This window comes from Marmota flaviventris, chromosome 12 (genome assembly GCF_047511675.1).
Source record: "Marmota flaviventris isolate mMarFla1 chromosome 12, mMarFla1.hap1, whole genome shotgun sequence".
In the NCBI taxonomy this organism is placed as follows: Eukaryota; Metazoa; Chordata; class Mammalia; order Rodentia; family Sciuridae; genus Marmota; species Marmota flaviventris.
In genome coordinates, this window is record NC_092509.1 from 548,514 (window position 1) to 565,235 (window position 16,722).

General features: G+C 38.7%; 1 long non-coding RNA gene across 1 annotated transcript; it reads right to left on the reverse strand.

Moving 5' to 3' along the window:
• Nucleotides 1-5,352: 5,352 nt before the first annotated feature.
• On the reverse strand, nucleotides 5,353-16,236 carry LOC114083926 (uncharacterized). Its single transcript, XR_011709281.1, has 4 exons — nucleotides 15,691-16,236; nucleotides 11,012-11,154; nucleotides 6,116-6,234; nucleotides 5,353-5,588 (listed from the first exon to the last, which is right to left on the reverse strand). It is a non-coding gene; the product is annotated as an uncharacterized lncRNA (long non-coding RNA).
• Between the last annotated feature and the right edge of the window lie 486 nt (nucleotides 16,237-16,722).

Genomic DNA, 16,722 nt, shown 5'->3' on the forward strand with positions numbered 1-16,722 from the left:
TGAGCCTCCATCAAAGTGGTCAGGAATTCACTGACAAATTTCAAAGGGGCTGAAATGTCATTACTGTTTGTATAATTTTGGATTGATTAACAATAGCATAAATGACACAAACATGACAAAGGTGGAAGGTATGAAGCAAACCTCTCATTGGCAATCTTTTCTTTATTCAGTATTCAGCAGTAGAGTCAAACAGTGGTTTACCTAGCATGGCTTATTTGGGGGGCAGAAAATGGCTTAAGTAAGGATCTGGGTTACAGAAGCTTCTTTCACCATATCAATTTTCTTTCAGAAGCTTACAACATTCTTATCATGGACACTCATGCCATCCACATCTCCAAATACAATATGTCAAATCTTTCTTTTCTGAAATCTAGATTCTATTTTTTAATGTTTCATAGTCCTGCCAGTAATTATATTTCCCACCTTGGTCTCCTTTTTCCTCTATTTGCTTTCTATTTAAAAATGAAATAAAATAAACAAAGAAAAAATTAAAAAAATTATTCTGCATGTCTATATATCTCACATTTCTTTTTGTTTTGAAAACATAGCACTTGGTGGTACTTTACATTCTCTCTAGATCAGCCTGTTCTCTAATTAATAATCCTTGATTAAACTTCCAACATATTCAATGACAACCTATATTTTGTATGTAAAGGGGTGTTGAGATAAATTCCAGCTGTTGTTTCTTTGTTGAGAGCCACAGCCAGTCAGAATGATGCCTGGCATTTGCCAGAGGGAATGTTTGAAAGGTGACAGGGAATGTTTGAAAGGTTATGCCAGGGAACCATTGAGATGATGATTTGAGTTAAGCTATATCCAATTGCTATGATGCTGGATTGATTGCATTGTATATTTGACCTTTCCTGTCAGGCAATGTTGTGGCTCTTGCTGCCTTGGGCGCCCGCTACTTTGAAGTTCTTGCTCTACTTTGGAGTTCTCCTGGGGATTCCCGGAGAGTGCCCATTGCTTGGGGAAGTGCCGGAGGAGGGATTTGCAGTGTGGGGGGTTGCTGGAAGGGCCATGTGAGTGGTGTTGGCCAAAAAGCACGTGTGCAATGCTGGTGAGAGTTGAAATAAAGTGTTGCTGTTTGAACCTACAAGTCTTTGTGCCCAGACAGACTGCGGCACTTCTTCTTGATGTAAACTGTGAAGTGTATGAAAAATATGTCCGAGCACATTACTCTAAATCTTTTGTCATTTAAAATGATAGATCTCAGCCAGAGCAAAGGAACATATACAAAAATACTTGCACCAGCCTGGTTTCAGACCCCCCCACACACTAATGGAGGAGCTGACCCCAAAACAATAGGCCCAGGAAATACCCTATTCACATTCTGGTTGCATGTTAATTACTCAGCTGGGATCAGTGCAGGGAAGTAGGCAAATATCAAAGGTGCCAGTTTAGCTCAAGACATTATCAGCATATTTTCTCAATTACTATTGCTGGGAGTATTGTATTGTGGGTGTAATAATGTAGAATAAAGTAAATCACCAATACCCTGAGTGAGACCTTCCAGAGCCCTGGCCCAACTCTGCTGACCACAGTAATAACTCCACAACTACCAATTGCTCCTAAAATTTTTGTTTGTGCACTGTTTCAACTTTAACAAATTTTGTTCGAGTTACTATGTTCTGAAGTTTAAAGTTTTAGATGCAAAGGTGACTGGGCATGTGCAAATATCTGTAAACTGCAAACAAATAAATATACATTCTTTTTTCTAGGACTTTTATGGACTATGGTTTCCAACAGTCATTCACAAAAGAGGTTAGAAAAAAAATCCCTGTTTATTCCCAAGGAATCTTTACACAACACTTTTACACTGGCTACTTCACATAAACTTGCCTCAGGGATTTAATTCATGAATCAAATGAATTTCCTGCAGCCTGTACAGTGCTGTTGGAATGGCTATTATAATAATGTAAAATTGTCATGAGTGGTGAAACATGCCTGGAATCCTAGAAGTTCAGGAAAATGAGGCAGGAGAATTGGTAGTTTGAAGACAGCCTCATTCACTTAACAAGGCTCCAAGAAACTTAGTGAGAGCCTGTCTCAAAATATAACATAAAAAAGACAGTGGATGTGTATCAGTGGAAAGCACTCCTGGGTTCAATACTCAGCACCAAACCAAAAATTAAAAAAAATAATAAACATAAGGATTCAGGGTACAAAAACATGTAAAAAATGTTGGCAACAGCATACATTTAATAAATATATTTTTGATAAAAGTGTTAAGGTTCTTTAAAAGCCCAAAATAAAAATGCTACATAATACACTAGTAATAATTTGGGGTACTACTACAAGGTTGTACATGCCTGTACTCTCTGTGGCTTAGAAGGGTGAGACAGGAGGATCTCAAGTTAGAGACCAGACTCAAAAACTTGGCAAAGTCCTAAGCATATCAGTAAACCCTGTCTCAATAATAAATAAACAAATAAAAGTGGTGGAGACTGGGTATGTAGTGTAAGGGTCCCGCGAAACGTTGGAGAAAGAGACCACCAAGTGACCACTCATGCAATTGGCAGAAGGGGGATTTATTGAATCAGCATGCTGGGGCTCCGTGCCCACTCAAGAAGGGAAAGCAGCCCAGAGCCCCGAGCAGGGGCTGAGCACTGCTTAAGTACACTTTTTGGGGAAGGCGGATGGCTTTGTATACATCAGAACAAATCATCATGAGGCGCGGGAAAATTGAACAACAACTCCTAAACATGATTGGTTCATTCATTGGCGGGAACAGGTCAGGCTGGAGTGATAGGTCATTCCTAAGGAGGGGGTTACATTTAAACTGATTGGTCCAGGCCCTGCAATGCCTATGTGCGACCACACAGAGCCCTTATTAAACAATCCAAATAGTCAGGGGAAATATTTACTGGGCAGTTCCAAGCATTGTCTTAACAGCTACAGAAATTTCAGGTTTTGCAGGTAGCATAGAAACCTAACAATACCTAATCCTTTACATTTTAACTCAGACCTTGCAGCTTAGAAACTTTACAACACCCGGTCTTTTACCCTTTAACTTTTATGCTTTAACTTCAATTTCTTTTACCCTTACAGTAGCACATTGGTAAAATGCCCATGGGTTAATCCCTGGGTTCAATCCTCAGTACCACAAATAAGCAAATAAATAAAATAAAAGAGAGAAAGAGATAGATTGAACTTGCATGTAATTTAAATTCAAAATAAATTTAAAAAATATGGGTATATATGTAATGCAATTGAAATCCTTTTGCTGAAGATATTGCTGCACTTCTATTTTTATTGTATCTTCATTCACAGTATCTAATAAAAGGAAACAAATTAAGTGCCTTTTAGATAGAAGGTATTATCAGAAAATGCCTTCCAGCTGCTGATTATTCAACTAATACCTTTAGAAACTACACACTTAAAATTAAAACTGGTACCTAGAAGGCAAGACTCAGATACTGGTGTTTTTTAAGTACTCCAAGATATTTGGTATCTGTGGGCACCTTTTTTCAGACTGTTCTAAAACTCAGAACGAGGTACATATGGGAGGTCAGGATGAAACCACAATATACAGTAAATTCTTCAATGGGTAATCTTAACTCAGACACTCTAATAGAAGAAACAGTTTTGGAGATAAAACTAGATTCTCTGTTTCACTGATTTCTGGGTTATGGATTCAATCCAAACATATATTAGAAAAGACTTAAGGCTACTGGTTAAAATCTATTTATAATAGGTATTGAAAATATACCAAAGGCTGGGTGTGTTGGTGCAGGCCTGTAATCCCAGTTGCTGGAGAGGCTGAGGCAAAACGATCAAAATTCAAAACAGCCTTAGCAAAAGTGAGGTGCTAAATGACTCAGTGAAATCTCATCTCTAAATGAAGTAAAAAATAACCCTGAGACTGAGTCTCAGTAGTCCAGTGTTCCTAAATTCAATCTCTAGTATCCACCATAAAAAAAAATATATATATATGTACCAGGGGGCTGGGGCTGGAGCTCAGTGGTAGTGATAGACCCAACCTGATCTTTTCTTAAAATTGGGCATCTCGCCACAAAACCATGAAAAGATAATTTCAGCTTTACTATAAATTACTGCAAATTCTGAACCTGCTTGAAATGCCTGCCCGTGCCTTGAACTCACCCATGCCTGGCTCTCTGACCAGATAGCAGCCCTCTCTGAAACTTAGTGACACCTCATAAATATTGGCCTTCCCTGGCCAGACAACGACCCTCTCTGAGGCTCTAATGGTCCTCATAAATTCTGATGTTGGGGCCAGCAAAAAAATGTAAACTACCATTAGTGTGATGCTTGTCAGAGTTCTGTTATCTGTGACCCCCCTTTGTGTAACTTTCTGGGCTATAAAGCTGGGCTTCAGGAAAGCTGGGGTGGTGTCTTGTTCCCACCATTTTGGGAGGGAGAGGCAGCCCAGCCGGTCGAAATAATAAGCTTGCTTTAATTTGATTTTAATTGGAGTCGGTGTTCTTTTCTTGCGTCCTGGTCTAACAGTAGCTAACTTGTCTGGCACTTGGCTTAATTCTCAGCACTACATATAAGTAAATAAAATAAAGGTCTATCAACAACTAAAAAATAGTTTTTTTCATAGTGTACCTATTTGTTGACAGCCTGTCACGAGCAGCTTCTCAGCCTTGTCTGGTTACCAGGAGTTCCCTTCCGGATATCTGCACTGGACCCTGGACCGCGACGTACGCGAACACCAAGCACGAACTCGATTGCCTTTTGAAATGCTGGTTTATTCGCACACCACACAAAGCAATACACGAGGTGGCTGGCACACAACTGCACGATCTTACTCTCAGGCGACGAGAGTTAGTTGTGAGCAATTACATGGAGTTTCCCCCGCGCTTATATACTTTACAAGTTGTTCATACCTAACTTATCTAACATAAGCATACTGCCTGACTACTTTGTTATCCTATGACCACAACTTAGAAGGTTACATCATCCACACTCAAAAAGGTTACATCATCTACTTATCTAACATAGACACACTCTCTGGTCATCTTGTGACCAGCACTAAAAAGTCACTGAGTTACTGCAAAGTCCAAACAAGTCCAGACAAGTTTCTCTGCTGATCCATGCTGACCCTTCATTCCTGATGTTTTACTCCTGTCATTCCACCCCCTTGATACGGAGGTGCCGAGGGTACTGCTGGTGCCGATGTATCAAAGCGACAAGTACGGTCCCCTGTCTTAGGTCGTCCATTCGGAAGTTGCCCGTCCTCGGGGAGACGTATGGGCTGTCGCAACCCTTCGAGCCAATCTTCAGATTGGAAGATGCAATCCACGGCATCCATGCAGCCACCAACCACACAGGAGTGTAGAAAAGGTGCAATCATAGTACGAATCTCACAGCAAAAGGGAGCTTTCACATGTGGCACAAAAGGATGTGTCAGTCGTGAATAAACATCAAAATTCAAATCCTTCACTAACGATAAATCTATCACCATATTGTGAACTATCATAAATGGATAGTCAACATCTTTTTCCAAGAACATCGGAATTGGAGTCATGCGATCCTTCCGGAACAACAGGTCGTTCCTCAATTTGCGTCCTAATATCCGTCTGATGATTATCTGGTCCACAGACATAGTTCCTCAAGAAATTCTATAACGTTAACCAAGTCTGGGTAAGTTTTGGTGACAATCGACATAAGTCCACAATTTAACAAAATAAGGCTTACAGATATTCCTTAAGCATATATCAAACAAAGATCTAGGGTTATACGTCTTCCTCCGTCTGCATTGCGCAAAACTCCTACATAATAACTCATCACTAAACAACAATGATCTATCATAGCTAAGGGAAATAATCCCATTAATGTAAAAAGCAAATGCATTAGATTGCTGTGTCAACAAATCATGATCAGACTTCATTACTTCAGTGAACAATCCAAATAAACCCTTAACACACGAGTGTACATCATACCTACAATAAACATTACAGTGCGAATTAATATTAGGAATACAGTTCCAAACATGATTTAAGAATACACATAAAGAAGGTACAATACCCTCCAAATTATTATCCAGCGGACACCATGGTCCACTGCGTAAGGTTACTAGTCTACATAAAAGAGAAAAACGTTCCTGCCCAAACAGTGTATATGCACTATATAAAAACCATGTATTTACATGAAATTCGATGCAAAGATGACAATTTGCATAGTGCAACTGTTCAGAATAATTCCTCGATCTTGCCATCCTTCTCCTTCTTGGATTTAATTTTCTTAGTGCCTTTCGCTTCATGGTCTCTGTAATGTTGAAGTTTATCCATTTTAATGTAAGTTTTCTTTCCTGCAGACTTATTAATCTTTAAACAAACCTTAATGCATAATACTAATAATACAAAACAACATACATATAGCAATCCTTCCTTAATCCAATGGAAAGGATTCCATCTCATAATACAACTCACATCTGCATGAACTAATTTTCTAAAGAAACCTACAAAACTACAATCATAAGTATACTGAAAGTCACGCGGAATCAAGTATCCGGAATCAACCAACATTTTAACTTTATGAGTTTCACCTGAAAATCTTTGGAGAAGTTCAGTAGTTTGATTATGTACTGTCTCAATTTCCTTTCCCAATGAAGCATAGATGGACTTAGCTGCCTCTGTTGCTTTCATCATCTTTTTATATTCTTCTGACAGAGGTGGCTGGGGTACAAAAGAATGTAGCCCAAAAGTATGATTAGACATATAAACCACCTGAGTCAGGACTCGTAAGTTTTGCGTAGCAGTAAAACTCTTAGACCTAAATAGATGTTTCTTAACAGTTAGATTCATATGTTCCATCATCATAACATTAGTATGTACATGACAACCAGCATTCAAACTTAAAGAATCACTATAAGAAATGTTTTGCCATCGTCGAACCGTGTAAGGTTCAGGATAACAAGACAACATATTAAAATTCCCAAGATCTAACAAAGTAGCCTGAGGCATAGATATAGTTATATCAGAAGTCCTAGGTTCATCTGAGAAAAGATCATATGCTATAATAGTTGTTTTACCTATAGCATAAGTGGCTTCACTAGGCACATAATATGATATATTGTTCCATTTTAACCAATAAAACTTATCAAACGGTATTATCCAATCTTTACCAATTTTCTTCGGTATAGCCTTAGTTGGATATCCTATTACAACCTTAGATGTCGACATTTGCCATAAATTAATCATGCAAACACCAGTTTCACACCAAGAATCCTTTGTAGGATCTAATATGGTTATAGCTGATGCAGTTTCCATGCCTATGCCGGTTCTAAATAACAGTCTTATTTCTTCTAATCCCGCGGTGATCATTGCTTGTAGATGTTCACACTCCTGAGTTGCCTCCAATTGTTTCATACGTACATTCCATGATGCATCCATAGTCTCAATCACCTTACTTAGTGAATCAACATGATGTTTCAAAAGTTCCTGTTCTGCAGAAAGTCTTTCCATAAGTAAAGATGCGGAGTGCAGATTTTTAGATAATTGTGAGATAACAAAGTTCTGTTTATTCTGAAGTCCTCGAAGAGCTGAAATTTCCACTCGAAGTTCCTCCGTCATTGCTCCAGCGATCGCTGCCCCCAAAGCTGCTCCGGCCAGGAAAGCGCCAATCGCTGCGAACTGCAAAGGTCTTCGTCCTGCTGCATTTCTTTGAACTGAATAAAACAAATCTGGCAACACAGTAGACTCAAAAGAAGGACATACAGTTTCACCTTTCAACAAATCACTAACAGACAATCGTAACACAATTGGCTGTACTTGTGGTTGTATCAAAAATCTAACTGGCTGATGTAATAAAGGTAAAAATCCTGGAGCCTCTAAAGTCTTCATAAAATTACCGTCCTTTTCCTTGCGTGGGAAGAGGACCGCTCTTGGGAAATGGGCAGTAACCCATCCCTTGGTTCCATTAAATCCTCCTCTATCGATTAAACAAGGATTCAAAGAGGTCGGTTCCATGTAGCATCTCTGCATATCCATCTTTGTACTATATATAATATGATTACCTGCATGTGCATCAAACACATCAGTATTATTATGTAAAACATCATGTGTTACAATATCATAAAGATTCCATTCATTGTCACTTCCTGGTAATAACATATACCAGTAATAAGGTAATTTTCCTGGATATATTTTACTAGACCAAGTAGAGAAATCCATTCCTTGTGTCAACCACCATTTCAGAGTTTTTCTATCTGCTATATCCACATGGTATCTAATTATAGTATCCCAGAGCTGTGCTCTAGGGCACCCGGTCTTCAATGACCAGTAGTCATCAGCATTTACCAGGTAAGTTTCTGTTTTGTAATTCACTAAAGTAACTTCATCCAAATCTGGTGGTACAAAACTAAGAGAATATACATATGGTTTCAGAGTATAGGTTCTTTCGCGTTTATCCTGAGTATCCAAAAAAGCTTTTCCACCTTCAGAGTGTTTGGAAAAGTTTCCAGTTATATTCACATCAAGAGGGATATCATAGTACGTGGAATCATTATGCATAATAGACCTATGGATACCAATCACATATTGCCATGAATGTGGAAACCATCTGCAAATAGATCTTTCCATAGCTAAACTAACATTTTTAGTGTCCACATAATTAGAATCAACTCCCATCGGGATTGACATATTATGGACATTCACTCTGATTTTGTCATCACTCAAATTAAACACGGGAATCAAAGTCCCAAAGAAATTATCATAAAACTTAAAGGTACAGTCTTGGCATTTATAATAAGGCCACTTTGAAGACTCTCCTTTGGATCCATTATAAGTATAATCTACTTGCAAAAATGTGACATTATAAAAATATTTATTCAAAATATCCTTGGGTGTGATAACCAATACAGGTTGCCAGGACTGATTATCAAACCTATGCCACGTATTATTCACCTCAAGATGCATATGAGAGGCATTCAGATATACAGCATGAAAAGGATTCTGTACACAATTTTGTCTACTAAAATTATAACACCATGTCCAATTAAATATATTATAATATTGTGTGTAGTTTTTCCATACTGTTTGGTTAACAATGTATTTGTCCACGGTGAATTTATAATCATGTAACCCTGGACTATGCACTCTCTGTCCCAATTTCGGGATACCCACAATCTCTGTGAGGTCCCATTCATTATTGGCATTTTTAAAAACATACCTCCTTGTTTTGTTTTCAAATAATAGCCATCCAGAGTGATTAAACATTCCAAATTCAGGATGTAATACCCCAGTCGTCCTGTAAGTCGGGCCCAGCCTACAGGCCTGTGTGTGAATCTTATAAGTTACAGATGAATAATTACCAATTTTATAATAATATCTATATTGGCACCACTTAAGGAAGGTTGAATCAACAGGGAAGCAAACTCTACCAATAAATGCTTGTCCCTGTGTTCGGTTAAGCATATCTCCAAAAATGCTGCGGATACAAACATACCCGATTTTGTCTTTTAATTTAGGAGGCGCGGCCACTGGTTTAACCAAGTTATGGGTAAATGGCTGTGGTAAAGGGTCGGTCAATACAACAGGTGATCGCCAAGTGGCGGTACCTAAGGTATTGACTTTCCACCAATTATCTATAGTAAGATAAGATTGGTTCCGTATTTCTAAGGATCTATCAGGATTCTGTAGGATCTCGAACTTTCCATATATAGGTAAATTAGGAAAATCCGCTACACAAGAAACATAATGGGTATAATTCAAATGAGTTCTGCTTTGCACATCTTCAATATATATAGACATATTCCTTTGCTTAGTGCTCATGGAATCTAGATACTGCTGTAACTCTTTTGGACACCATGTCCCGTAGGGTTCAACTAAAACTTGCGGCCATCTAGGCAACGGCCTAGCTCCTTGTAAATGTCTAGGCAATCTTTTCCACTCATCCAACATTTCCTTAGAATCATTATATGGCAACAAATTTATCCCCAACGTAGTTGTTCGTGGGGTTGTAGTTGTAAATTCATCAGAACCTCCTTCTTCTCCATCATCATATGAAGAATAGTCATATTCTTCATATTCATAATCGAATAAATTATAATCATTCTGTTTGTTGGACACCCAAACCTGAAAAGGCAGTGATGCAACATCCTTTTCTGCTGCTTTTATACATGTAAAGTCATTTTCTTCTGTAGATTCCTCAAAAGTATATACAGTAAGGTTTGGATTATTAAGCACTGCTGCTGTAGCATTATAGCTCTTAACTAAAGGTTTGCCTCCAAGTTTCCTATAATAATACACAAAATGTGGCTTATAAGACCACATATCCATAATCCCAGGTACAAGATGACAACGGAGGGGATTAATCTCATACAAGTTAGAATAGCCTCCATCAGCACTAGATCTAAACATTGGGCTATATACCCTTGTTGTATTAATGTCCCAAAAATTATTACACTCCTTAGGTGCAATGTATCTATTATAGTGGTGACAAAATGCATAATTATGATAAAACAGGTATCTAATAGCAGTAAAATTTTGTAGGAATTTGTTACTTCTCCAATATTGTGGTATTACTGCACAAGAATTATTACACTCTTGAAGTGAATGAGTGAAATTAATATAATTGAAGATCCAATCTTTGTAAGAATACTTGGTCAGGTTAATGTTCCTGATACCAAAATAATATGGAGTTGTAGTAGTAAAAGTAGTGGGAGTTGTAGTTTGATTTCCCATTACTGGATAGAACTGTAGGGCTATCAAAAGTAGCAAAAATAGCAAAAGTAACAAAGTCCTAGGTGCCATTACCAGAAACATAGTGTATAATTAAGTACATAACAGGGTAGCAAATCTCGTACCAACAATTTATGATTAAAACAAGTAGAACCATTCAAAAGAGCTGTCTGCCATTCGTTACAATGAAAATATCCACCCAAAAACAAGCAAGAATATACAATCAGGATAACAAAGCATATGTTAAACAAAACACACAAACGTTTACCTAGTGACAACATCTTGGCTTTTTACTAATCTGAGGTCCCCTTTTCCAGTTGATACCCATAGGGTATTTCCTTGTCCGTGTGATACAATCTCACCTTTAATCACAGAGTTATCTTTTCTGTTACGTATCCACACCTTATATGGTCTTATATTATCTGGGTTTGGGTCCCCGTCTGCCTGCACATCGATGTCCTTTTGAAATGTTTCCTCAAAGGGTGATCTCCTGTGCAGTCTTTGCCTAGAATTAAGTTCAAAAACTGCAATCAGTATTGCCTTGTCAAATGGCACATCTTGTCCTATCTGCCACAATTTAGTCTTTAATAATCCATTGAACCTTTCAATATTTCCTGCTGCTTGTGGGTTATAGGCCAAATGAAAATCCCAATTAATTCCTAAAACGTCAGCTAATTTCTGAACATTTCTACCAGTAAAATGAGAACCCTGATCAGAAGTCACATTCCAAGGACATCCATATGCTGCACACCAGCTCCAAATAGTTTTTATAGTCGAGCTTTGATCTGCATGTCTACTTGCACATGCATGTCCCAATCCGGTACTACAATCTACCATAGTACACACATATTTTCCATTCTGCAAAGGACCAATATAATCAATTTGTACCTTTTCATTAAATCCTCTTGGTGACGGCCTATTATGGGGTGGATCCCTCCGGAAACGTTGTACCGAGGATGCGCATAATTCACATCCAGATATCGCACGCTTGCATGCTCCCCAGGTGACTTTTATATTTCTTCTTTGAAACCACTGGAACATTCCATGTGTTCCAATATGTCCTAATTCCTTATGCAATTGTCGGATCTCATCATCCGAAATATCAGCATTCAATTCAGGAAGTTTTATATGCCAATTTGGGTCACGTTTCAACCGAATCTTTGTATCTGTTCTATCTGATATTTTCCAAGGGGCCTTATTCACCAATTTTAGCCCTTCGGAGTCAAATTTACTCAATTTGTCTGCCACATTATTAAATTTAGATATTTCATCTGTACGTCCTGTGTGAGCATCAACGTGCGCTATCTTTACATGTACAGGTGCCTCCGCAAGAAATTTCCAAATATGTATTCCCCATACATCTTTTCCATTAATTTTATAATCAGATTCCTTCCACTTTGCAGACCATATGGCAATACCATTACAAACTGCCCATGAGTCCGAAAAAACGTGTATATACTTTTTCTTTTCATGGATAGATTGTTCAACGGCCAATTTTACTGCACAGAGCTCTGCTAACTGTGCTGAGGCATCCGAGCCTTCCTTTACTAAGATCTTTTTATCACTTGGTCGATATGCCACAGCTTTCCATTTAGTGATATTTCCTACTACTTTACTTGATCCATCTGTGAACCATGCATTTTTATGAGAAGCAACTGCCCCCCATTTTCCAATAGGTTGTGTCTTTGGTTGTTTAACCTCTACCGGTACTTCTACCATAGGCTGAGCAAAAACTAATTCTGATAACCTTAATGTCTTATTATTCCCTGACACTGTTGCATCATTAATTATAGTTAACAAATACCATTTCCATTTCAACACTTTTTGTTCCATGGGTAAACCTCTAAAGTCTTCCTCCTTAGTTCGTACCCAATCCAAAATTGGTATCTGAGTTCTTAATGTAACTATTCTATTAGTTAAAACAAAACCTAGGCTTTGTACTGCCGTATAAGCTGTCCACACTGTTTTTTCAAAGAAAGAGTACTTGTTTTCGGAAAAAGGAAATCTTTTGGAGTAAAACCCAACTGGTTTAGTCTGACTATTACTTTTAGTATATATGCCCCAATTTCCAAAGTCATTGGCATATATTATATCAATTATAATTTCTTCACCAGGTTGAGGTACATACAATTGGGTATATGTCTGAACATATTCCTTGGCTAAATCTAATGACTTTTTCTGTTCCGGTCCCCATACAAAGTCTGCAACTTTCCTGCATACCCTGTGTATTGGAGCCAGAATCATTTGCAAATATGGGATATGTAATCTCCAATATCCCAAAATGCCCATCACCTGCTGAGCCTCTGTCTTGGTTTTTGGTGACTGTAAAGCCAAAATCTTATTTATCACTGTATCTGGAACCTTAGGTCCTTCTGTAGTCCACACCACCCCCAGATACTTAACTGACGTGGCTGGACCCTGAATTTTATCAGGATTGATGGACCATCCTTTTGATTTCAATAATGTAACTACCTCGTCCTTTACCTTATTTAATTCGGTCATATCTTTCCCAGCAATTAATATATCATCTACATATGACCATAACTTAGTAGTTCCTTTATCTTGAAAGTCCTTTAACGTTTCTTGTAAAGTTACATGTGCTATAATTGGGCTATTTTTATATCCTTGTGGTAACCTTTTAAACCTATATTGTACTGATTCCCAAGTGAATGTAGTCAATTCTCTACTCTTAATATCTAATGGGATAGCGAAAAACATATCACTCAAATCTATAGCACAAAAACAAGTAGGTGAAAAATTCCTAATTTGAGCATAAATAGACTCTACATCTGGAAGAGTACCTGGCATAGAAGGGGTTACTTTATTTATATTCCTATAGTCTACCGTCAATCTCCACTTGCCATTAGGTTTCATAACAGGCCATACTGGACTGTTATATTTAAATGATGATGCCTTTTCTATTATATCTTTTTCCAACATTTCCTTTATTGTGGCGCTAATCTCTTCGTGTCCTCCTTTAATAGGATACTGTTTAGTAAACACTGGTGGAGTATTGGGCAATTTTACTGGATCAATCTTTACTTGACTTAAAATTTTTGTTTCAAAACACTTTAATCTCTTCAAAGGTAACCATTCACCATATAATAACCTGATTTCCTGAATTCCTAATACTCCATGTGGAACTTTGCCTACCAACACTTGTATTGTATAATCCAAATCATATATTTTAAATGTTACCCATTCTTTTCTCATTTCTGCCCTATGTCCAGATACTCCTTGTACTATAACTTTTTCTTTAGCTGGTTTATTATTTACAAAATCATCTCTGACTATTGTTACCTCGCTTCCCGTATCTATCAGGAAGGAGTCTGTATATTCTTGATTATCAACTATAAATTTTAATTGTATGAACGGCCGGGTGTCCGGCCGTTTTGCCATCTGGATGTTCCAAACCTTGGCATTGTTAAACCAAACCTTCCTCTCTGGCCCTGCACCTGATTTCCTCGCGGCACCGGCCTTTGTGGCTTCATTCTGCTTCCTATCTGCCTGTTGTTTACAGCAACATTTCCTTGTGTCCAGGCTTGTCCTGGTCGCACCTTTCTCCAGTCTTTGCCATTTCCCAACATATTTCTGTTTCTTGGGAGGCTCCGCTGGCCAGACGGGCCTCCCAAACGGAAGTTTTTTGTCTGGAAACATTGACTGTTCCCATTTGTCTGGTAACATTTAATATTTCAGTTACTATTCGTTGGAAAGCAGACTGGGTTTCGGGCTTTAGCTTGAAATGACATTGCAGCTTGAAATGACATTTTGTGCTCTTGTTGTAATTCTCGATGCTGTTTTAAGAACTCAACTACATCCCATAGGGTGTTGGCTCCAGCTAGCATGGTTGCCAACATCATTCTATGCTGTTCTGGTGCTCCTTTTATAATTATTCTCCTAAGCGCGGCTGTTAAGTGAGCACTTAACGGGGATCCTTGAAACTGATTATAAATTTTGCTAAAAATAGCTAACTTCTTTACTATCTTAATCCCTTCACTGGGATTCTTCCACTGTACCTGGCCTTCAAAGACACCCCAATCTATATGTGGGATGGCCTCTGCCCAGGCTATTGCAATCCAATCCCAAAGTGTGCGTACCCTGTCAGGTTCTTCTTGTATAATCTTTGCTAAAGTGTCCGCAACACTCGGATTGTCTATCTGGATATTAACCACCTGCATCTCCTTGCCTGCGAGTCTTATAGATTCGCCTCCCTTACTATGAATTGTAAACAAAAAGTCTCCATCGGTCTGACCTTTCTGTGAAAAATCTTGCCTTAACTGAACCATTTCAGGTCTAGTTAAGTCCCTAGTTTCAATAACTTGTTCCAACCCATCTGGGCGTCCCCGTCCGGGTGTGGATGTTTTAATTACTGAAACTGGCATGCTGGCCTTATCAGGAACTTCCAGTTGGTTCAATATATCTTTCAAAAATGGGTTATTACTTCCATTTTTAAGGGCTTCTTTTACTAACCTTTTGCCTCTTAGCCTGTCATCATCTATATCATCTATAATTTTACATAATATTCCCGGGATTTCTTTCTTGTCAGCCTGTTCCATTATGGGCTTGACGGTCTGAGGATTACTTAATGTTACCTCAACTGTGGTTCCTTTCTGGAACTCAGGCATCTTTGCCTGAACAATTCTTTCAATACCTCGCCATGGCGATTGAGATTTTAATTCCTTTTGCTCGAGCTTTAGTTCTCCTATTTTACATTTCTGCCTAAATTTTTTTATTACTTCCTTGAAGCCCATGTTGCTATTTTTAAGAGGATCCTCAGTTTAGCTATATGAATTTTCCAAGCAATAAACCCGTTTGTTTCTATCTTATAAGGTATCTGACTTATTCCCTGATGCCAGCTATATAGTGCCCAATTTTCTATCCTTTCCTTAAGCCACCCCATGCACAGGGACCACCGTCCTCCTAAGGATTTTGGTGGGGGCACTCCCCTTTCATTCCACCTTCAACCTAGACGCCGGACGATCACGGTCATTCTAGGTTTTCAGTGGAAGAAATTGTGCATTGCCATGTGGGTTATATTTACCTGCTCCGGAGCTCTTCTTCCGTATCCTGCCGACTACGCCAACTGTCACGAGCAGCTTCTCAGCCTTGTCTGGTTACCAGGAGTTCCCTTCCGGATATCTGCACTGGACCCTGGACCGCGACGTACGCGAACACCAAGCACGAACTCGATTGCCTTTTGAAATGCTGGTTTATTCGCACACCACACAAAGCAATACACGAGGTGGCTGGCACACAACTGCACGATCTTACTCTCAGGCGACGAGAGTTAGTTGTGAGCAATTACATGGAGTTTCCCCCGCGCTTATATACTTTACAAGTTGTTCATACCTAACTTATCTAACATAAGCATACTGCCTGACTACTTTGTTATCCTATGACCACAACTTAGAAGGTTACATCATCCACACTCAAAAAGGTTACATCATCTACTTATCTAACATAGACACACTCTCTGGTCATCTTGTGACCAGCACTAAAAAGTCACTGAGTTACTGCAAAGTCCAAACAAGTCCAGACAAGTTTCTCTGCTGATCCATGCTGACCCTTCATTCCTGATGTTTTACTCCTGTCACAGCCTGTGACCTAATTTGCTGTGCACTTTAGTTTTTGAGATGGAAGTTGGCCATGCATGGTGGTGCATGCCTGTAATCTCAGCTGCTTCAGAGGCTGAGATAGGAAGATCCTGAATTTGAAGTCAGTTTCAGCAATGGTGAGAAGCTAAGCAACTCAGTGAAACCTTTCTCTAAGTAAAAATTTAAAAAATAAGGGTAGGGATGTGGCTCAGTGGTAGAGCGCCCATGACTTCAATCCCTGGTTTTGACTCCCAAAATATGGGACTGGGGATATAGCTCAGCTGGTAGAGTGCTTGCCGTCTAAGCATGAGGCCCTGGGTTTAATTTCCAGTACAACAAAAAACAAAAAAACAAAAAGGAAAGAAAGAGAGAGATTGATCTTTCATGTCGTTTAAATTCAAGTTAGTCCCACTTTTATTTTCCTGCCACACCAGAGAAAGGTGCTTACTGAAATGTTTGGAATGTTTCTATGGGTCAGG